Here is a 23301-nt window from a genome sequence, read left to right as displayed (position 1 = left end):
CTATGATGTTTTCATCTTATCTATTTTAATTCTTTTCACCATATCATCCCTCTGTTCAGCACTTTGGCCGACACTTGATGTCTTTTAAATGTGCTATATAAATAAAGATGACTTATATTTGCATCCGTGTGTCAGAGTGTGTGTTCTTACCTTTAATTTAGGACACGCACACACAGCATAGAGTGAACAGGGACTATTATTGTCCCACAAGGAGCAACAGGACAATTGACCTACTGTATGCTAATGTGAGAGGTGCATACAGAGCCACCCCCCTCCCCCCACTAGGGAAGTCAGACCACAACCTGGTTTACCTACAGCCACAATACACACCCCTCGTCCAAAGGCAGCCTGTCACAACGCGCTCCATCCGGAGATGGACCCCAGAAAAGGAGGATGCTCTGAGAGACTGCTATGACACCACAGACTGGGATGTGCTCCTGAGCCCACATGGTGAGGACATAGAGGGGGCGACACACTGTCTTACAGACTACCTCAACTTTTGTGTGGACACAGTCGCCCCTGCTAAGACGGTACGGTGTTATCCTAATAACAAACCGTGGGTAACACAGGAAGTCAAAGCTGTCCTCAACATGAAGAAGAAGGCTTTCAGGAGCAAAGTGAAGGAGGAGATGAAAGCAGCACAGCGGGAGGTGAAACGCTGCCTGAGGGAAGCAAAGGACACCTACAGGAGGAAGGTGGAGCAGAAGTTGGAGAGGAACAATATGAGGGAGGTCTGGAATGGTGTGAAAACCATCACAGGCCACAACACCAAGAAAAGCACAGTGGGGGGGACTGTGGAGAAGGCAAACGAACTCAACAACTTCTTCAACAGGTTTGACCAGCCCACAACCCCCCCACCCTCACCCTCACTACAGAGTCCTCTCCCCACTCTCCTGCCTCCCTCGCTTCCCCCCCTTCCTGACACCATGACACCCCCCTCCTCCAATCAGCAGCAAGACATCTCCCCCCCTCCCCTCCTCCCAAACATCTCCCAGTGTCACAGTGGATCAGGTCAGGAGGCAACTGAGGAAGCTTCGCCCCAGAAAGGCAGCAGGCCCAGACAAGGTGTGTCCTAGGATGCTTAAGGCATGTGCTGCTGAACTTGGGGAGCTGCTACAACGAGTCTTCAACCTCAGTCTGCGACTGGGGAGAGTGCCCGCCCTCTGGAAGACATCCTGCATCGTCCCGGTCCCCAAAAAGAACCGGCCCAATGAGCTGAATGACTTCCGACCGGTGGCACTGACGTCACATCTTATGAAGACTCTAGAGCGGCTCTTCCTCAACCTCCTCCGACCACAGGTACAACATGCCCAGGACCCACTACAGTTTGCATACAAGGCAGGTGTCGGAGTGGAGGATGCCATCCTGTACCTCCTACACAGAGCCCACTCACACCTGGATGGGGGAAAAGGCACGGTCAGGATACTGTTTCTTGACTTTTCCAGTGCCTTTAATACCATCCGGCCCTGTATGCTTCAGGAAAAACTGAACAGGATGGAGGTGGACCCCTGCCTGGTGGCTTGGATCTCCGACTACCTCACCGACAGACCACAGTACGTCAGGCTGAAGGACATCACGTCTGACACAGTGGTCAGCAGCACAGGAGCACCACAGGGAGCTGTGCTGTCCCCTCTTCTCTTCACCCTGTACACCTCTGACTTCTGCTACAACTCTGAATTATGCCATATTCAGAAGTTTGCAGATGACACGGCCATCATGGGGTGTATCTGGGATGATCAGGAAGAGGAGTACAGAAGTCTGGTGAGGAACTTTGTCGCATGGAGTCACACAAACCACCTGCAACTCAACACCTCAAAGACTAAGGAACTGGTTGTGGACTTCGGGAGGTCCAGAGAAGGTCCACTGCCGGTTCAGATAGAGGGGGAGGAGGTGGAGGTGGTCAACAAGTACAAGTACCTCGGGCTGTGGGTGGACAATAAACTGGACTGGTCATGCAACACAGAGCACCTGTATAAAAAAAGCCCAAAGCCGACTGTACTTCCTCAGGAGGCTGAGGTCTTTTAACATCTGCAGGAAGCTCCTGAGGATGTTTTACCAGTCGGTGGTTGCTGGAGTACTTTTCTATGCTGTGGTGTGCTGGGGGAGCAGCACAGCAAAGAGGGACTCATCCAGGCTGGAGAAACTGATCAGGAGGGCTAGCTCTGTGGTCGGCATGAAGCTGGACACTCTGGTGACAGTGGCAGAGAAAAGGACACTAAAGAAACTGATGGACATTATGGACAATGCTGGGCATCCTCTGCACACGGCCATAAACAATCAGAAGAGTCTGTTCAGTGACAGGTTGCTTCTCCCCAAGACAAGAACTAACAGACTTAAAAACTCCTTTGTCCCACACGCCATCAGACTGTTTAACTCCTCTCTGGAGGGGAGAGGGAGGGGAAACAGGAGGACAAAGGAGGGGGGAACAACTAAGCTGTAGTGCCTCTTCACCTCACTGTACAATACCTTGTGCAATACTTTTGTAAATAGTCAACAGTGCAATAGACTCAATACTTGAAATGTGCAATTCACTTGTATTTTTATTTTTATTCCTATTTATTCTATTTATCCCCTTTGTATATTTTATTTATATTTGTCTCTGTATTTATATATGTGTGTGTGTGTGTGTGTGTGTGTGTGTGTGTGTGTGTGTGTGTGTGTGTGTGTGTGTGTGTGTGTGTGTGTATATATATATATAACAGTTCTGTAACTGTAACTTCGGTCGTTGCTGTGCTTTTTTTTGGAAGTCGAATTTCCCAGAGGAACCCACCCGAGGGATTAATAAAGTTCTATCTTATCTTATCTTATCTTATCTTATCTTATCTTATCTTATCTTATCTTATCTTATCTTATCTTATCTTATCTTATCTTATCTTATCTTATTAAGCGTGTGGCCTGTGTGTATCTATGCCAGTGAAACTGGATCTGCTCATTTTGAATATTGAAAAATATTGTGACTTAAGACAAACATAATAACTAAAACAGAGCAGAAACACGACAATTCAGCAGAAAAGTAACAACTTAAGCAGAAATATTGGAAAATGAGCAGCTGAAAAAAGCTGAATAAGGTGACGTTCACTCAAAACTACTTGTTGTTCAACTGTGAAAAACTGGCAGAAATGTTAAAAACGCACGAAAGAACAGCCAGCAGATACACACAATTAGAAATATGAGCACATATGGAAACACAAATGCACAGAGACACACAGGATGTCAGTCAACCACTCTGAATATTCAATTTGAATCTTCCTGGTTTTATGGATTCCTGTCAAACGACTGGCCATAATTTCCTAACCGTAGGGGCTGGAGCGGTCATTCTTAGACCGTTCTGTTCAGAGGAGATGGGGGAATCTTCAAGTGTTGATAGTTCATAATTAAAATATAAATTATTAAAGATATATGGCTTATAATGCACCATAACTGAGTAGAGTTGAACTGCCTTGACTTGCCCTCAAACAACGGTTTGTAAGTCTAAATCTATTTGAAGCATCGATATCATTCTTTCACTGTCACATACAGCAGGCTTTGGTGAACAGTTAAGGCAATATTTTCCGGTCTCAGGCACATTTCATACACTGTGCTCTGCAGACAGGCACACGGACCTTTCAGGTCTACAAAAAGTTTAAAATGAAAAGCTCACAGGTGTGTTTTTATTAACTCAGTGTTGCAGAATCACAGTGATTCATTAAAAACGTCTGCAGAAGTTGCAAACTTATGATTCATGTCATAAGTTATGATACACTGCTCTCCCCTGCATAAGCTGTTTTTATAGTATCAGCATTGGTATCAGCAATACTGGCCATACATTTACTTGGTATCACATCTATCCCACAATCTGCAGTACTGCACACACTAAGATCACAGTGGACAGATTCTGTCTCTATGCTGGGAACGTCTGTTTTTCCCGGGATCAGCTGTTGCAGATTGTTGGTGCATGGAGGGCTGGGGCCTCTTCTGCCCCCCCTAACGGAGACCACGTAGGTAGTCGGAGGCTGTAAGACAGCGGCTCTCTGGAGAAATCTGATATCTCAGGAGGATGACAGGATTCAACCAGAGAAGCTGCTTCATTATAAACGAGTCTGTGGTTTATAACTGAAAGCTATGATACACATAAACAGCCGTCCATGCACTTAAGTAGTGAGTGAGTATTCACTCCAGTGATGACCTGTGAGAAAGAAACTGCACACACAGCGAGCGGGCGACCATAAGATTATTATTGCCAAGCAAGAACCTGCAGCTCGAGCAGGCTGAAGAAATCCTTTAATGCTGATGCAGGCTTCACAGTGTAGAAACGAGAACTCTAAGAAACAAAAGAGCAGAAGTCATGTATGAAACACAACACAGTTAACATGTGAAGCACTTAAAAGAAAACACAAATAAAACACTTCCAGTGAGGCGTGGCGATTTAAACATTGCCTGTACTGCTCAGCAGTTGTAATGGCATCAAGAATATCTGCACATAGTTCATAATTACAATTAGAATGAACATTTCTTTCACTAAACTCAAAGTCACTCATTATAGAGCGACATCACTATTTTAACGCAGATGCTCTGATGTAGTAGGTCCAAATACAGGATGGTGGGTCACCCACCCTCCTGCTCCAACATGGTAGGAAAATTATACGGTAGAAAATGTTTATATTCATAACAATGTGAATTTTCTGCTTTAAATACTTTTATATATGTTTTTAAAATGGTCCCTCCACCCACTTTTAGTCCTTTTTCAGACATTGAAATCGGAGGAAATGTTCCAAAAATGTGCTGATTTGAAAGTGAATGATGCCGATCTTTGTTTCCATAGCACAGATTTGTCTGAGACATCATCGAGTGTCAGCCTGTGCCTCTAAGGAGCGTCCAGCGTCCTGTTCATTGTCCATTTCTATCATAATGCACGCACTGGGGTTAAATATTGAATAACAATGTTCTTCCAACTTACGTTTTTCCCCACAGAGTTCAGACTCAATACTGTTAATAACAGACAATCATAGGGTCCTGCTGTCCACACTGTTATAGTTCTTACAAAAATACAGGCTGAAACATACAGATAGGAGCAGCTAAGAGAAGAAGAAATGTGCTGAAACTGTCAGAAAGGAGATTTATTTGTTTCCACTTTACATGTGTGTGAGCATGTGAAAGTTTGTGGATGTTCTTTGTCTGTGTGTCTGTATATAAGATGTAAGGGCGGTGGCTACAGAGATGGTCCTGGTGTTTCACTGGGATGCTCTCTCCACATTGCAATGTGTTTATTAAACCCACTTCAAATCAAGCTCACTGGGTGTGTTGCAGAGTATATAGTTAGTGTAGTTGTTGTTTTGTTTTGTGTGTCAGTTCTACTACTAAGTGTCTGTAATGTCGGGTTGTGTTTAGTGGTTGAGAGGAGGCGGCAAAAACACTTAGCAGGATAGTCAAAATCAGAATCAGAATCAGAATCAGAATACTTTATTGATCCCTGGGGGAAATTATTTTTTGTTACAGTGCTCCATTTTAAACCAACATTAAGACAAGACAGACAATACACTAACTAAGAATAGTACAATATATACATATATATACATACATACTGTCATGGTCCTGAGTCTGAGGACTCAGTGTTTTGTGTTCCTTGTGCTTTTGTTCATTCAGAGTGTGTATTCTGTTGTGATTTTGCCATTTGTTAGGTTTCTGTTCTTTGCCTGCCTGCTTCCACTTCTCTGTGTTCCCTCTGTCTGTCCATGGTGTTATTGTGTCTGCTCATGAGTCTGCCTGTCAAGTTCAGTGTCCGGTCTGGTTCTCTGTGTCTGTTAGTTTCCTGTTTTATTCTGAAAGTTCATGTCTCATGTCAGTGTGTTCAGTTTTACCTCTCCCCTGTCTCGTTAGCCTTATTGCTCCCAGCTGTGTCTCCCTCCTGTGGCCCATTCCCTGATTACTCCCTATGTATTTAAGCCCTGTGTTTTCCTGTGCTCTCTGTCGCGTCGTCTGTTTAACTCCATGTCAGTCTGCATTATTCTGTTACCTGGTATTCATTCTGCGTCTCTCTGCCATCTCTCTTTGTGCATTTCGCGCCTCCTCCCGTGAGTGTCTGGTTTAAGTTTTGTTCTTTAGTTTTCCCAGTTTAGGTTTGTTTACTCCCCGCTCTGCTCTTCCTGTTTTGTCACTTTATCACCTCTGCAAATAAATTTTCACTCGCACCCCAGTCAGTGCCTGCATCTTGGATCCTTTTCTCAATTCACCACACGACTGCTGTGCAGCCGTGACAGTACGACGCGACCACAAGATGGATCCAGCGGTCTTGGCCGGGGAGAGCGACCTCACACGTGCCCTACGCCTGGTGGACTGGGTAACCCACACCTCCAATGCACGAGCGAAAGTTGTGGGGATAAATGCCGTTGAGGCAATCCTGGCCGGAAATCCCTATCTCCACCAGGTCCGGGGATTTACAGACTTAATCGCTGAGCTGCATAAAGCCCAGGAAGCGGTGCAAGCTCGGGAAGTAGCCAATTGTGCCCAGCAACAATGGACTACGACCGCCACAAAGCATCCGTCTCAGATTCACCCACCGGAGGTTTCACGGCCCGACCCCCCCAGAGGTTTTTCCCTGCCTGTCGGAGCCGTCAGCGGTGGGGAGGAAACATTCGCGCCACCGACGCTTCACCCCACAGCCGGATTCAGGGACTCCTGTGCGACCAGCTGTGGTGAGTGTTAAGGACGCTGGTGCTTCTGGGACTGTGTTTTCTGGGGCCGTTCATGGGGAGGGTAAAGACAGTACACGGCGTTTACCTACCTTCGTGGTAACTGACCTCTCACAAGTTGGCATTTTCAAAACATCCATAACAGTAGCTGACTGTGTTTCATCCACTCCACCACCAACTCCAGTCTCACTTCAACCAGTACATCAGCCTTTAGCCAGTTCATTAGCCCAGCCTGCATCTATGCCATTAGCCCGATCACCCGTTCCCTCCATACTGGAGGCTGTGTCTGTGCCACCCATTTTGAATCTCGTTCCTAGCACCCATTTTGAGCGGAGAGACAAATGCATTAAAACCACTCTAGTTTCTCAGAAACTGGCTAATTTAGAGACTGTTACTCGCCCCAGGGCCTCCCCAGAGGCTGGGTCTCAGCCCCCAGCAGACTCAGGACCCCTGGCGGTTAAGAAGCCAGCTGAGGACCACACCCGGCCGTCGCTGCCTGAGCAGACCCAATGCTCTGTGCAGCTGCAGTCTGCCATGTGTTTGCCAGAGGCCCGTGCGCCTGCTGGTTCTGTTGCGTCCCTGCCAGAGGCCCGTGTGCCTGCTGGTTCTTTTCTGTCTCTGCCAGAGGTCTCCGCACCTGCTGGTTCTGTCCTGTGTGTGCCTGGGGCTTTAGTGCCCACTGGTTCTGAGACTGTTTTTGCTGGGGGGCCCGAGGAGCCCGTCCAGCCTTCTGCCTCGTCAGCTGGGGGGCCCGAGGAGCCCGTCCAGCCATCTGCCTCGTCAGCTGGGGGGCCCGAGGAGCCCGTCCAGCCATCTGCCTCGTCAGCTGAGGGGCCCGAGGAGCCCGTCCAGCCTTCTGCCTCGTCAGCTGGGGGGCCCGAGGAGCCCGTCCAGCCTTCTGCCTCGTCAGCTGGGGGGCCTGAGGAGCCCGTCCAGCCCTCAGCTGCAGTCTCATCACCAGCTGCAGTCTCATCACCCTCGCCTGGTCCAGCTTCTGCTTCCTCATCAGCATCGCCTGGTCCAGCTTCCGCTTCCTCATCAGCATCGCCTGGTCCAGCTTCCGCTTCATCATCAGCATCGCCTGGTCCAGCTTCCGCTTCCTCATCAGCATCGCCTGGTCCAGCTTCCGCTTCCTCATCAGCATCGCCTGGTCCAGCATCTGGTCCAGCATCTGGTCCAGCATCTGGTCCAGCATCTGGTCCAGCATCTGGTCCAGCATCTGGTCCAGCATCTGGTCCAGCATCTGGTCCAGCATCGCCTGGTCCAGCATCCGTTTCAGCATCGCCTGGTCCAGCATCCGCTTCAGCATCAGCTGCTTCGTCTGGTCCAGCATCCGCATCCTCATCAGCTGCTTCGTCTGGTCCAGCATCCGCATCCTCATCAGCAGCTGCTTCGTCTGGTCCAGCCTCCGCATCATCCTCATCAGCTGCTTCGTCTGGTCCAGCCTCTGCATCATCCTCATCAGCTGCTTCGTCTGGTCCAGCCTCTGCATCATCCTCATCAGCTGCTTCGTCTGGTCCAGCCACTGCTTCATCCTCATCAGCTGCTTCGTCTGGTCCAGCCACTGCTTCATCCTCATCAGCTGCTTCGTCTGGTCCAGCCACTGCTTCATCCTCATCAGCTGCTTCGTCTGGTCCAGCCACTGCTTCATCCTCATCAGCTGCTTCGCCTGGTCCGGCTCCAGCCTCCGCTTCATCCTCATCAGCTGCTTCGCCTGGTCCGGCTCCAGCCTCCTCATCATCCTCGCCTGGTCCGGCTCCAGCCTCCTCATCATCCTCGCCTGGTCCGGCTCCAGCCTCCTCATCAGCATCGCCTGGTCCGGCTCCAGCCTCCTCATCAGCCTCATCAGCTTCGTCTGGTCCAGCCTCCGCCTCGTCTGGTCCAGCCTCCGCTTCGCCTGGGGCTGCAGGGGCCACGCAGCCTTCAGGTCCCCTACTACCACCTCCACATCGTCGGTCATCTGCCAGGCCGCTTGTTGGGCATCTCCGCCACTGTGGACGCCCTCCTGAACGCCGCCACTACCTTCCACGTGGCCGGCCTCCGGACTTGTTTCCACACCGCTGTTGCCGTCCGCACAGTCGGCCCCCAGAGCTGTTTCCACGCCGCTGTTGCCGTCTGCACGGTCGGCCCCCAGAACTGTTTCCACACCACTGCCTACTGCGTGGCCGGCCTCCGGACCTGCCCCACTGCTGCTGCCTTTCACGCGGTCGGCCCCTGGAACTGAACTGTTTTGGCCTCCGGGTCGGCCCCCTGACCTTGTCCGTCTGGGCCTTTTCGGACTATGTCCCTCCGTCCTGGACCCCCACCGCCCGCCCTGGTCGGGTCGTTTTCTGTTTTTTGGTTCGTGGGGGTTTTTTTTGGCTTTGGTCCGTTTTTGTGTTTCTGTTGGGCTGTCTGGTGCCAGCCCTTGAGGGGGGGGGGGGGGGGGGTACTGTCATGGTCCTGAGTCTGAGGACTCAGTGTTTTGTGTTCCTTGTGCTTTTGTTCATTCAGAGTGTGTATTCTGTTGTGATTTTGCCATTTGTTAGGTTTCTGTTCTTTGCCTGCCTGCTTCCACTTCTCTGTGTTCCCTCTGTCTGTCCATGGTGTTATTGTGTCTGCTCATGAGTCTGCCTGTCAAGTTCAGTGTCCGGTCTGGTTCTCTGTGTCTGTTAGTTTCCTGTTTTATTCTGAAAGTTCATGTCTCATGTCAGTGTGTTCAGTTTTACCTCTCCCCTGTCTCGTTAGCCTTATTGCTCCCAGCTGTGTCTCCCTCCTGTGGCCCATTCCCTGATTACTCCCCATGTATTTAAGCCCTGTGTTTTCATGTGCTCTCTGTCGCGTCGTCTGTTTAACTCCATGTCAGTCTGCATTATTCTGTTACCTGGTATTCATTCTGCGTCTCTCTGCCATCTCTCTTTGTGCATTTCGCTCCTCCTCCCATGAGTGTCTGGTTTAAGTTTTGTTCTTTAGTTTTCCCAGTTTAGGTTTGTTTACTCCCCGCTCTGCTCTTCCTGTTTTGTCACTTTATCACCTCTGCAAATAAATTTTCACTCGCACCCCAGTCAGTGCCTGCATCTTGGATCCTTTTCTCAATTCACCACACGACTGCTGTGCAGCCGTGACACATACATACATAAGTCACTTATAAATAAATAGTTGGAAAAGAAACATGTGTAGTTGTAGCAGCAAACAGTGTGTTAAGTGGATGCGTTGTACAAGGAGATGGCCACAGGCAGGAAAGATTTCCTGTGTCGTTCAGTGGTGCATCATGGGTAATCTCAGTCTCTCACTGAACGAGCTCCTGTGACTGACCAGCGTGTCATGGAGTGGGTGGGAGGTGTTATCCAACATTGTCTTTATCTTGGACAGCATCCGCCTCTCCGACACCACCTTGAGGGAGTCCAGCTCCATCCCCACAACATTGCTGGCCTTACGGATCAGTTTATGTCTGTTGGCATCTGCGACCCTCAGCCTGCTCCCCCAGCATGCAACAGCATAGAGGATCGCACTGGCCACAACAGACTCGTAGAAAATCCTCAGCATTTTCTGGCAGCTGTTGAAGGACCTCAGTCGCCTCAAAAAATAGAGACTACTCTGGCCCTTCCTGTAAAGTGCTGTGGTGTTTTTAGCCCAGTCCAGTTTATTGTCAATGTGTACTCCAAGGTATTTATAGTCCTCCACAATGTCAACACTAACCCCCTGGATTGAAACAGGGGTCAAGTGTTTCCTGGTCTTCCTGAAGTCCACGATCAGTTCCTTGGTCTTTGCCACGTTGAGCTGCAGATGATTCTGCTCACACCACGTGACAAAGGAGTCGACCACAGCCCGGTACTCTGTCTCATCATCCCTGCTGATGCATCCAACCACCGCAGAGTCATCAGAAAACTTCTGAAGATGGAGGTCTCTGTGCAGTGGCTGAAGTCTGTGGTGTAGAGGGTGAAGAGGAAGGGGGAGAGGACAGTCCCCTGTGGTGCCCCTGTGTTGCTAATCACCTTGTCAGACACACACTGTGGGAGACGTACATATTGTGGTCTTCCTGTCAGGTAATCAACAATCCAGGACACCAGAGAAGCATCCACCTGCATCGCTGACAACTTATCACCCAGGAGGGTCGGCCTGATGGTGTTGAAAGCACTGGAAAAGTCAAAAAACATGACCCTCACAGTGCTCGCCGGCTGGTCCAGATGGGTGTAGACACGATTGAGCAGGTAGATGATGGCGTCCTCTGTTCCGAGACGAGGCTGATAAGCGAACTGAAGGGGATCCAGATGTGGTCTTACTATGGGTCGCAGCTGGTCCAGGATGAGCCTTTCCAGGGTCTTCATGATGTGGGAGGTCAGTGCCACGGGCCTGTAATCCTGGGGGCCACTGGGACGAGGCGTCTTTGGTACAGAGAGAATACACACTCACACTGGGAATTCCACAGTGTGTCCTTTAATGCACCTGATAATGGATTGCATTTATATAGCGCTTTTCGAGACGCTCAAAGCGCTTTTACAATACCACTATTCATTCACTCTCACATTCACACACTGGTGGAGGCAGCTACAGTTGTAGCCACAGCTGCCCTGGGGCAGACTGACAGAAGCGAGGCTGCCATATCGCGCCATCGGCCCCTCTGGCCAACACCAGCAGGTGAAGTGTCTTGCCCAAGGACACAACGACCGAGACTGTCCGAGCCGGGGCTCGAACCGGCAACCTTCCGATTACAAGACGAACTGCCAACTCTTGAGCCACGATCGACCTTCTCTTCGGCAACCATATAAGCCCGGTTGAACGGCTGCAGCTTAACAAACATAGTGTTTACAAACATAGCACAGTGTTCGTACAACCCATAACGTTGCAAAAGAAAGGTGTCTGGAGAGGTAAAACATAAAATCCGTCCCTCCTCATGCACTAGCGTGCAAGCACATGTCCGCACATTCACAGAGAGGGCAGTGGCGCATACCGATGACAACATTAACCCTCAACTTGGGTTGTCTTAAAGAGACACTATACCACTGTGACTTTTACATGTCACAGCAAAAAAGCCACCAACAGCAGGTTGAAGTGTAAACGCTGTGGGGAAACAGGAGGAGTGATACATCTCCTGTTTCCCCACAAAACAGCACAACCAAGGACTTAGAAGCACAATATAAAATACAAGTTAAAATGCTGGGTCACAAAGAACCGTGACAGACTCACCTTTAACTGCCCAAGACAAAGTTATGTGACATTAGTGATGTTTGTACTAACTTGGTTTTAAAGCTTTTACTTTAACTTATACGCTGTTCAATAGTTGTAGTTGATGATTTTATGGATAATTAAAGTCATATATAAGGAGGATTTTTGCTTCGGTTTTCTCATATTTTTTTCTCAGTCTCATCTTTTGTCATTTCAACTCCATGTGTGGCAGATTCCAACCTCAGCCAAGCTTTCCTATAACTATAAAAGACTATAAAGACACATCTCCGGGATGCACTGGTACGCATCTTCAGTGATGTATCCTGGGGTCATCAGGTGTTTCGGGTCTCACAACATCATACACCCTCGCCCAGGCGACCCAGCTGGGGGTGATCAGGCCCCGACTTGCGTACCAGTAGCTACCCACGGATCAGCCCTCTTGATCCACAGCCACCTTGTGGCTTTCTCTGCCGCTTCACTCACAGCCTGGATGGCCCTCTTCTTGGCTGCCCCAGCCATGCCCAGCCAGCCTAGGACTTTGCATAGTGATCGTCCTGCAAAGCCCCTACAACCCACTTCTATGGGCTCATAGAAAGTCTTCCAGCCCCTTCCCCTGCACTCCTGCACTAGTTCCTAGTACTTTCCTCGTTTCCTTTCATTGGCCTCCTCGATCTGCTCTTCCCAGGACACTGTGAGTTCCAGCATGATCAGCTGTTTTGAGGCCTCAGAAATAATTATCATGTCTGAACGGAGGGATGTTTTTGCAATGTTCTGAGGGAACTGTAGCTGTTTACCCAGGTCAGCCTGTAGCTGCCAATCAGAGGCTGTGTTGAAGAGGCCGGTAGTTAAATTCGGGCGCACCTGGGGTTTCTCTCCAGCCTTAATGAAAGAGATTGCCTTCCTCGGAGCATGATGATGCTTGCTGGTGCTGATTGCTGAGGCAATCTTTTCAGCAACTACTCTGAGCACCTGGTCGTGCCGCCAACGATACCGACCATCGGCCAGGGCCCTTGGGCAGCTGCTAAGGAGGTGTTCTAGGGTCCCTCTTCCAGAGCACAGGGGACAGACAGGTGTCTCGCTCTTCCCCCACAGATGGAGGTTTGCTGGGCTTGGCAGAGTATCGTATACTGCCTGCACTAGGAATCGGATCCGGTGGAAGTCTGCCTGCATGATGTTTGCCCAGGTGACCTTGCGCTGCAAGGTGCTCTCCCACCTTGTCCATGCTCTCTGCCGCTTAAGGCCTACAGCTCGACTTACTCGCCCCTCCTCCACACCTGCTCGGACCTCTTCCTGGAGTAGCTGGTGTCTCTCCTTTCCCTGTGCCCTGCTGACCTGGGCCTTTGGGAAGTACCCCAAGCCTGCTCCCCCTGTTGCTAAGACCCTCACCAGTGTTTTCTGCCTTAGGTGTGACTCCGCCACCTCAACTGCCTTCTCAGCCTTCCACTTTCTTCCTGTCCTTACCTCAATACCTGCTGATGCCACCTTGCAGTCTTTAGAATCTCTGTACTGTAGGGCTTCTTCTAGAGCGGGTATTGGACGAATGTCACCAATTTTCTAAAGAAATATATTTCAGAAGGTTCTGTTGACATGAAAATCTCACCAGATGTGGCAACAACCCATCAAATCCACACATGCAAAGTAATCAAACCACACGTTTCCATAGATTATGTGTAATAAAGAGAAATAAGACAGGGAAAAAGTCTTGAACACACTTGCTGCAGTTTGTTTAACACTTTGTACAAAAGCCTTTGTGTATGATGACAGCATCAAGATGCCTCCTGGTGGACAAATTAGTCGAACACATGTATTCTGTGCGCTGTGGGCGTGGCTCTACACAAAGTGACAGATAGTATCTGAGGTAACCACCATGAGATGCTCAAATGCTCTTAACTTGCACATTACATGTGCTCAGACGTTTCTCCACATCAACAGGGCCCCTTCTATAAACTGTGAGGATTCAGGTCAATGGCCGTTCTATCAGCTTTAGTTTCTCTCTCTGAAACCAGCTGGCTGTGTTTGGGATCATTGTTTGCTGAAATGTCAACCCTTGTTTCATCTTCATCAACACAAATTTTACACTAGAGGGTGTATTTACAAATGTACTTACAATGTCTCAGAGTTTATGAAAAATCTAATATTAAACAGTTCCTAAAATAAGCACACTGGTCAACTGGCTGATTCATTTCTTTTATTTTTGTGTCTTCAGTCTCCTGTGAATGTGGAGTCAGTGTTTCTTCCCCAAGATCTATGTTTGAATTTTAAGTTGCTTTCAGATCATGTGAATGATCACACAGATCAGACTTGGTGCAGATAAAGTTAAAGGTGCAGATACATTTGAATTAAACTTGAATGAGCCCTTTCCACATCTGATCTCTGCTCTTGTTACAGTCACAGTTTCCAGGAAGCTCCACAAGTGTGACGTGCTGGAGAAGAGGTTTGTTTGGCAGCCTGACAGTCACACACTTCACTAGTGGCCAATACCACGTCTTTGCCTTATTACCTTCTCTTTGTCTTGAATCATTACTTGAAGAAGAAATGACATAACTAAAAGTTCATATTAAATAAACTGAAACTAGCAAACCCAAAGTAACAAATGAGTTTTGCATCAATCATTGGTTTTTAATTTGAGATTGTTTCGAGTTCGAAAAATGTTGAGCAACAGAACACACCAGCAGAGGCTCAGGAGAGTGCAATCAGACAATGAGTTTATTAAAACACACGCAGGAGAAGAAGTATACAGCATCACATCAGCAAAACGCCTCCCCCTAAGAATACACAAGATGATGATTTCATAGCATCAGGGTTTTACGCCCCCTCGTGCGTCAATTACAGATTAAAATACATCGATTACAGTCAATGGTACATCTTAAATGTATAAAAAGAGATACAAAAGTTCAGTTTTTGATAACACCTGCCATACATGGTAATACATTTCAAGCCTACATGGTCCCTGAAGACTGATCCCTTTCTTAACTGCTCTCCTGTCATCTGTTACCAAGTAGACTAACATGCAGTTAGAAGCTAAATGAATTCCAGACCTTTGGCCTGGCAAGTTTCTAGATTATATGTGTTTGCAAGCGTGTACGCGGCCTTCTATGTTCCAGGTCACCCACACAATGGATTGTGAAGACATAGCGCTTCACAAAGCTTGAGACCTTTAATAGACTGAACATCAACTCTGAATGAGCACAAATATGCAATGTGTATAAAATGATCATAGCTACACCTGTAATGAAAAAGGTTAATATGATGGCAAACATCTTTGATACAATATCAATCCTGTAAGTAATATTATTAAGGCAATGTTAATAATGCAGGTTATATTATTGCAGTAAAAATAATTTCTGTATCTCCACAAGATCTACGTATGTCCAAGAATGCTAATCACAAACTGCTAATGAACTTCTACCATGGAGCTCCTTCTGCTGCACACTGTGGTTCAGCTGCTGTGGAGGACAAGAGGAAACTGCAGCGGGTGGTGAGGGCAGCAGAGCGGCCCTGGGCCCGACACTAACCTCCCTCAGAGACATTTATATACTGGCAATGTCATCCTCAAGGACCCCTCGCACCCTGGACACTCACTGTGCACCACCACCCATCACATTGCACCTTATATTGCACTGATCACCTCCTCCTTTGTCTGGCATATAACTTGTATATAAAAAAAGCAGGAACTCCAGCAACACTTGAGGGAAGAAGAACAACTTTAATAATTGACCACCGCGTTTCGGCTTGTGGCCTTCATCACGCTCATAGTAAAACATTGTAAAGAATTGCTTAAATACAAGACAGGAAACAGAAAAAAATTCAAATTAACCAGTCAAAACTTCATAGATAGGTCAGCTGACATATAATAGGTAGGTATTGGTTAATTGGTTAAGTCCCGCCCAAGTAAATACTGGGCTAGATCATTAATGATGAGGAGGGGGGGACATAACCCCCATATGTCTGAAAATAACACGTGCATGAAATGCATAAGAAGGATGCTATAAATATACACACAGATTTTAAACAAACAAAACAAAAACAGGGGGGCAGTCTTTAATGGTAAAAGCACGTTAGAATTAGAAAACAAGATTACATCATCACATGGGAACACATTTGTTAAAAGAACCTTATTTATGTCTCTAAATTGTAAAGTCTCTAAAGATTAGACTTAAAATTAGGACTTAAGGTGAGATGTCTAGCACGCTACTCCTTCTTTGGCTGAACTAACAAGATTACTTGAATAAACATTACTCATGTGAGAGTAATTTAACTGATAAAATTAGGATAAAAAAATAAAAATAATTCTTTTTAAAAAAGATGTAGTTCATAAAACCTCATTGATCGAAAAATGCTCATTCATACCTCTGGGGTGCAGACTCTTAAAACGGAATATCCAAGATGCTTCTCTTTTTTTCCGGATAAAATTTATGTTGCCACCTCTTTGGTTTAGTTTAATGGCTTCAATGCCGGAAAAATAATGGTGAATTTGGATGTTTATCGTTGAAGTGTCTTGCAACAGGGCTGGTTGAATCATTCCTCTTGATCGAACTTCTGTGTTCATTAATTCAATCTTTAAGAGGGCGGGATGTTTCTCCTATATATATCTTATTGCATGGGCACTGTATCATGTAGATTACATTTTTAGTTCTGCATGTGATAAAGCCCTTTGTGGCAATGGCTTTGTCACCTATAGGGTCTTTGAATGATTTGACATTTTTGGTGTATTGACAATTAATGCATCCCCCACACTTGAAATTACCATGTAGGTTATGAGTTATCAGGGTTTGATCTGGAGTGTCACCATTGGTGATCAGGTAGATTCTGTTCCAGTTATAGTCCCATAAATCATGAAGCTTGCTGCCAGAAAAGCTTCAAATCTCCTTTAAAAGCTGTTTGTGGTCTTGGTTGTGGTCACTGATATCATTTGCAAAAACCCCAGTGTGAGAATTGTTGTGTGTGTGTGTGTGTGTGCGTGCGTGCGTGCGTGCGTGTGCGCGTGTGTGCGTGCGTGCGTACATGCGTGTGTGTGTGTGATTAACATTATCGTGCAAACGAACCAACAGAGTTTGATTCTACCATGAAGCTTCTGATGAAACTTATCACAGTAGATCACCACCTTAGTTAAAGTGGGTGAAAGGTCACAGATAGAGACAGGGTGGGGCTGAGTGTCAGTGATGTGGGTGGAGATGGTGGAGATAAAGTGAGCAGACCAGAGGCGTCCTCGCTGAGTCTCCTGTGAGACGAGCAGTTAAAGGACTCCAGATGTTCACCACAGCAGAGACAGTGAGGGGACGGAGGCCTCCTGTGGACTCACAGTCAGCTCCATGTGTGTCATGGTCCCCGCACCTCGCCAGCTGACGCCAGTCAGACACTTAGTTTTGTTCATTCTCCCTCTCTCGCCTCTGCTCTCTCTTTCTCCTGCCGGGGCGGAGCTCAGTGTGGGCTCCCGCCCCTGGCCCACGCACCTGGGGATGATCAGCACCCCTGCCACCGATCACGAATTAGAGCACTACTTAAGATGGCGGACCTGCTCAACTCGTCGCTGGATCGTTGAGCCGTCAGCATTCCCCCTGGACCCGTTCCCTGTGCACTGTGACTGAGCGTGAGCCAGAGTGCTGGTGGAGAGAAGAGGAGCTGTTTGTGAAATCCGTGTGAAAACCTTCTCTTCCTGGACTCCGGCCCCTTTCACACCCGGACCCTGGAATCCCGGCCCCTTTTCCCAAACACCGTTGTACACATGTTTCACTGTGGAGAGCACTGTAAATAAATTCACTCTTGTTTGAAGGAGTTTCTGGTCTGCGCTGAGTCTGCCTCACTACCCATGACAATGTGTGTCTGTTTGTGTTATTATCCTGTCAGGAGAGCTTAGAAGTTATTATTACATTTGTGAGGAGAATATAACCGACACCTTAGTGAAGGGGGGGGGTTGTCTAAAATATCTGCCAATGTCCCGTTACTGAGACAATATGACAATGTACATCAAAGGCAACACAATTTGTCTAACATACACCTTTACAGACTAGTGTCTAAAACGCGTCTGTGTATAAGGGGGCCCCACAGTGTCAGGATCAAAGATGAAGTCATTGTATAAATTCACACTGAAATATCACTTTATAAAACTCGCCCCAGTATGAGGAGACGGGTGTGAGTGGTATGTGCACGGACGGAGGGATCAGGTCTGGAGGGGGGTGCCCGTGCATTCATGAAGGTGGTGTGGACGTGGAGAAGACAGGACCCACTCACAGGCTGAGTGGTCAATAAAGAGATGCTGAAAGCGTGTTCATGGAAACATCGTCGGGTCTGCCGTGGTATGTTTACAACGGGACTTCTGCTCCTGAACCTCTGCGCACAGCGTCTGCAGGTCGGGGCTGTACGAAGTCACTTTATCTCTACAGGACTGTAAGCTGTCGTCTGTGAGGCGTGAGCGTGTTTGTTTGAACACAGTTCACGGTGGAGCTGCTGACATAATGTGGATCCCAAGATCCATAACTGGCCTACCTGGGGCTGAAAGTCTCCATAAATGCAGGCGTTTCGGCGGCTACACCGGCTTCCACGAGTGTGACGCTTATTTTGAGAAAATAATAGAATATAAATTTATTTTTATATTTCAATATCACAATAATCTTCCAATGTAGAACTACAAGTTAAAAAAGAACTAAGATAAATCAAATCCACTTCAGCTAAACACTTCTCATTTCTTTCCATCTTACATGCTGTGACTGCAGCCATTCCCACATCTCTGTGAATGGGACTCATGGACATGGATCAGTGGTTGTTGATCAATGGTCCTGAGAATCTGCATAATTAAGATGAAGGAACGGAGCTCCCAGCCCATCGTTCCTGCAGCTGCTTTCAGTCTTTATGCAAATGTCCTGTTTGTAAGACTGAAACCTGCAGCTGAGACTGAAGACGTCACCTGATGATGACGACACGTTTCTCCCACAAAACGCTGCGTCCAGATGAACAGAAGCAACAGACTCACTTTCCTGGATGATTGAGATGCATCAAGACTTCATTGTGTGTTACTTCTCATTCAGCACAGACACATTATTCCTGTTAGGTCATGTCAGCTGTCACTCAGTACAAGCACAACTGTGAACAACACAAACTTCTCTTCAATGTGTCACAGAAACACTAAGTGTGAGAGCCTGTATGACACACAGGACAGACTGTAAGCTCTGCTGGCTGCACAGCACTTTGTAGCAGTTTTCCAACATGTCCTCCACCCGTGATGTCAGTGGTGGGACCCCAGTCACAGCACTCAGCACCACCTCCTTTAAATGGATTTTATAGCAGTTCCTCCCGTTACTCGGTGCAACGCTTCTTAAATGTGTTTTTGCAGGATAAAACACAGCAGGTGGTGTAGAGAGGACGTCAGCTGACGGAGCAGAGGGAGGCAGACTGTGGATAAATGACAGAGTGAGAGGAGAGCAACCATGACAGAAGCACAGGTGTGGCAGATAGAAGTGGCTTTATAGACACTTATTGTCAGTCCTCGTGCATGCTGTGGAAATAAGTGTCTGTGTCATGAGGTGACATGTGAGCTTATCTTTGGTCAATAATGTCATGATCGGCTGTGTGCAGGCAGGAATTTGACCCAAACGCAAACTCACTGGAGACAAGACTGAACTCAAAATGGCAGCTTTTATTGCTGAACACAAAACTCTACAAAACCTAAACTGGGAAGACTCTAACAAAACACACATAGGGAGCCACAGGTAGAAACAGAAAGAGAAGAGAAAAGAAAAGAAGAAAAAAACAAAAACAAAAACACCCCCCCCCAAAAAAAACAACAAACAAACAAACAAACAAACAAACAAAAAAACTAGGGTTAGGAGGCAGCAGGGCAGCCAGGTTTACGTAGTACTCAGGGTTGTAACATCGTACACAAAATCACACCTCATATGCTTAACATAGTCTGTCCATTTAGACCATATTCCCTGGAAGTTTAAGAGAAAATGACACTTTTTCCATCGTATAGATCTCTTGTACAGAATGGATCCAGTCTTCTATCGTTGGTGGTTCAGGCTTAAGCCATCTTCTCGTAAGAGGCTTTTTACTTACGGCCAGAAGGATGTACAGGAGTCTTCTGTCGTTGGAATCCAGTTTATCCACTGGTGCATTGCACAAAAACATGGTCTCAAAAGTTGAAGGAAAAACAAATGAAAAAACATTTTGTAAATGATCATGGATTAGAGAGCAATACTGGCGAATATCTTTACAGTCCCAAAAGATGTGGAAATGGTTAGCTCCGTCTCCCCCACATCTCCAACATTTATCACCAAGTCCTCGATATCTTTGTTGAGCAGGGGTAATGAAAAATCTCATGATGCTTTTCCAGCTAAATTCATGCCAAACATTAGACCCAGTGGTAGCCCACTGTATCTTGCATGCGTGAGCCCAACACTTCTCTGTAATTGTCAAATTACCCTCCTTTTCCCACTTCGCTTTAATATACAGAGTGCTGTCGTTTTTACACCGCCGGATGCTGTTATATAATTTAGAAATAATTTTACTTTGCACTTCAGATTTGGTTAGTAATAAGAATGTTTCTACAAATTAAGTTGTGATTAAAATAATTTCTGATCTGTAGATATCTAAAAAAATCATCAGATCCCAAGTCATGTTTACTCCTCAAGAGATTTATTCTAAAGACACTTCTTCAGCTGAGAATCTAAAGGTAGAAACACACAGACGCTGCAGCTTTTACTTGCAAGGGCATGATCACAGATGCTCCCACCAGAGTGGGGCCTGTGATGTGCGCTCTGTTCTTGCACTTGTCTTTATTTATATACAAACGTAATACAACAGTGAATACATCTATTCATAGGCAGAGGGATGTTAGTGTGTAGGGAGTGTGTGTGTGGTTCTCTTCTTGTTAGTGCAGATAAAGTGTCCAGCTCTCCTCTTCCTGGCAGGAGTGAAATAATCACAGCTGGTTCAGCTTTTATCGCTGTGAGGAAGAATTTATCAAATCTAAGTCATCAAAAGGTCATCATGCAGTATTCTGTCACATGCAAACTTATATCACTCAAAGCTTATACTGACTGCTAAGTACAATTTTATATTGACAAACTGAAGGAGGAACACACTGAGAAAAAAAAGGAACAAAAAAGGGCAGCTCTTGGATTTACGTGAGCATCTCGCGTGTGTTTAACACGATTGCCTCAGGCTTTAAAGATCTGTACGAAATTCAACTTCATTGCATCAAATACAGGAAATCATAGCTTTCCTGTATTTCCTCCATTGTTGGCATGCTGGTTAGTGCTGTTGCTCCACAGTAAGAAGCTCCTGGGCTCAAGGCCACAGTCTGGCTAGTTTGCAGTGGTTTCTCTCTGGGTATTCTGGTTTCCAGTGTGAGAGGAAAAGTCAGGCAGTTATTAGAGCTAGGTTAACTGATGATTCTAAATTATCCATGAATGTAAACGGCTGTGTGTTTCTATCTGATAGACTGGTGAGCTGTCCGGGGTGTACCCTGCCTGGTAACCTATCACTTCAGGGTTATTTCCCGGCCCTGCTGCAACCAGGATAAAGATAGGAGGATGGTAGTTGTTGTAGACCCCTTCAATTTTTATGGTAACCAGGATCTAGACTTGATACTGAGACAAAAACGGTGCCGACTTTAGGATTAGTGAATGTCCACAACAATTCACCCAGCCTGTAGAAGAAGGGTGGAGGTTTTGTCTTGCTTTGTTTTGTGTTTGCAGGAGCAGAAGGATGACAGAGACTAAAGGGGGAGGCTGTAGCTTCACATGAGTGTGAGCTGCAGACTGAACCCTTTGGTTGCTAATGTTGAGTCACTGATGTTTGCATTAAGAAAATTGTGTTTTATTAGCTGTGTTTTAATTAAGGTATCACATTATATTGTTGGGAATGTTAAATGCTAAAGTGAAGAAAAGCTTTGATTTCACTCATGACTGAACATGTTATTATTAACCATAGCAGGCCACTGTAAAGAGTCAATTAACTGTTATAGAGGGAAAAAAGGCCAAAAACTCTGTGAATACCTATGAATAACAGGCAATGATAGACTTGTCACATTCAAAATAGAGATATGTAATAACAAACACGGGTCCGTGTCATTTAGGTTCTCCATTGAAATAGTCAATCATTTAGAAAAGTAGAATATATATATATATATGTCTCTCTGATTGTTCACAGCTGAACGGTCTCTCTCCAGTGTGGATGACCTGATGCTGTTTTAGTGAAGCCTTCAGAGTAAACTCCATCCCACACTCGTCACAGGTGTGTTTTTTCTCTCCCTTTCTTCTGTGAGGTTTGTCGGCCTCCTGAGAGCGCTGACTTCTGGCTCCATGTTGGTCCTGCAGTGACAGAGATACAAACAGAGGCAGTGAGTGAAATGCAGTCGTGGAACAAACTCAGCCTTCAAACTCCATTAACACTAGTTTTAAACCTGAAGGTGGAGCGTGGCACCAAACACCTTAAAGGTCTCTTATCCCCACCTGCTGGTAGTTCTAACACATTACATCCAACCTGCTGTTAAAGATAATTCATGACTGTTCAAACACTAAACACACACACACACACACACACACACACACACACACACACACACACACACACACACACACACACACACACACACACATTATTTTATAATTTAGATTATTTTGTTGTTTCCTATTACATATTTCTATAATTTGTATAGATTTATACAGAATTATTCAGTGATAATAAATCCTATGTTTGTTTATTCTAAAGGAACCCCGTTAGCTTCCACAACAGATGTTGCTCGTCTTCCATCAAATACTCACATAAAATATTACACAATAAAGTGGATTCAAGATATCCACATAATTGCACTCTTACATCCACAGTGAGGTTTCACAATTGTTCAAATATAATGGTACAATCAGAGGCACCAATCAGAGCACTGGTAACACTAACCCACCAATCTGATTGGTTAGGGGTGTGACCGGCTAGGGGGTGGAGGGAGTGTCCGAAGGGTATATATACACTGCACTTCGCCTACTCCTTCATTGAAGAATCTTCATTGAAGAATCCTCTCCAAGGAAAGAAAATTCATCGCCCTGCCCTGAAGAATCCTCTGGTGTACGGACCTCCTCTCCAAGGAAAGAAAATGCAGAGGAGACTCACCACTCAGCAGGCCTTGGAAATGATCCTGAGGGAAGTCGACCCTTGTGACTCGGATGGAGAAGACCTAGCAGTTCAGCCGGATTCGGACTCAGAGCTGTCTGATCAGTCTTCCGGTTAGTTTCATTTCATGTTATTTCCTTTTTCATTTCAAACAAGTAAGTGGATGTAGTTAGTAAGTAAGATATTTCAGACATTATTCTGATACAGAGGAGGAGATACTGGAATTATAATTAGTATCTATGCATGCATTTGTGATTTTGTTTGACCTTCCCATTTTGCTCACAATTTGAATTTGTTCACACTGCAGATGAGGAGACTGCTTCTCCACCGAAAAAGAGAGCTTGTTTGGGGACTGAGACAGCGAAAGATGGCACAGTGTGGC

The 23301-nt window shown here is 46.4% G+C and overlaps 1 pseudogene; it reads right to left on the bottom strand.

The window, feature by feature from the left end:
• Positions 1–12169: 12169 nt before the first annotated feature.
• Positions 12170–19937, bottom strand: LOC112431181 (uncharacterized; annotated as a pseudogene).
• Between the last annotated feature and the right edge of the window lie 3364 nt (positions 19938–23301).

Source organism: Maylandia zebra, linkage group LG4, assembly GCF_041146795.1.
Source record: "Maylandia zebra isolate NMK-2024a linkage group LG4, Mzebra_GT3a, whole genome shotgun sequence".
Classification (NCBI taxonomy): Eukaryota; Metazoa; Chordata; class Actinopteri; order Cichliformes; family Cichlidae; genus Maylandia; species Maylandia zebra.
The sequence above is the reverse complement of the archived record's forward strand: the minus strand, read 5'-3'. Positions and strand labels throughout refer to the sequence as shown.